The sequence below is a fragment of the Alexandromys fortis genome, unplaced genomic scaffold (genome assembly GCF_014885135.2).
Source record: "Alexandromys fortis isolate MF-2015 unplaced genomic scaffold, M_Fortis_MF-2015_v1.1 scaffold_229, whole genome shotgun sequence".
NCBI classification, from domain to species: domain Eukaryota; kingdom Metazoa; phylum Chordata; class Mammalia; order Rodentia; family Cricetidae; genus Alexandromys; species Alexandromys fortis.
The window spans coordinates 2,062,728-2,063,709 of record NW_026068122.1 but is presented as its reverse complement, the minus strand read 5'-3'; the positions used below and the strand labels follow the sequence as shown (position 1 = coordinate 2,063,709).

General features: G+C 42.8%; 1 pseudogene; it reads right to left on the bottom strand.

Annotated features, from left to right (window-relative positions):
* Positions 1–340: 340 nt before the first annotated feature.
* Positions 341–982, bottom strand: LOC126490464 (60S ribosomal protein L9-like; annotated as a pseudogene).

Sequence of the window (982 nt, the reverse complement as noted above, 5' to 3'; positions counted from 1 at the left end):
TTAGTGACTTCAAGGAGTTTGAATGTATGAGCATTATATATCTTCTTAATTTTAATTAAAAACATTTATTTTATGTGGATGGGTGATTTGCTCACACACACACACACACACACACACGTGTGTGTGTGTGTGTGCACCATGAGTGTGTCTGGTGTCCATGGAGCTTAGAAGAGGGTGTCAGATCTACTGGAACTGAAGTTATGGAAGATTCTAAACATCCATGTGGGATACCTTCAAGAACAAGTGCTCTTTACCATTGAGCATTTTCTTCAGCTCCATTTAAAAATTGATAGATATTTTAGTGACTCCATTCTTTTTTTTTTCAATATAAGTCTTTTATTGTCCCAAAAGACACCCCAAATTGTATTAAAATTCAGGATCTTGTTTCTGGAACTGGTAACTTAGTTCTACTCATCAGCCTGCTGCACTGTTCCCTTTTCAGACACATAGATACCATCCAAAAACTTCCTGATATCCTTGTTCTTAACTGTTGTAGCCTGCTGTATCAGAGCCGCCGAGTTGAAACAAGTTCAATGTCATTTCCTTCAAGGATTAATTCATCCTTCTGGGCTTGAGAGACAGAACAAGCAACGCCTGTCCTCATCCGAACCCTGCGGATGTATTTTTCACCCAAGAAATTTCGGATTTCAACCAAAGACCCATTGTCCTGAATAACGACGTTGATGGGGAAGTGAGCATACATGGACCTCATCTTGTAGCGGAAGCCCAGTGTAACACCCTTGATCATGTTTTGAACGTGGCTGCAGATGGTTCTGACGGTGGCCAGTTCCTTCCTGTTGCCCCACCATTTGTCAACCTGGAGCCTCTTCTTCTTCCCAAGAAGGCTCAGCTCTACGTTGATGTGATTGAAGTCCCTCCGGAGGGTTCCTCTGGGTCCCTTCACAATGACTGTGCGCCCCTTCAGAGTGATGTCCACATTTTCTGGAATGTCGACCGTCTGATTGCTGAGAATGGTCTTCAT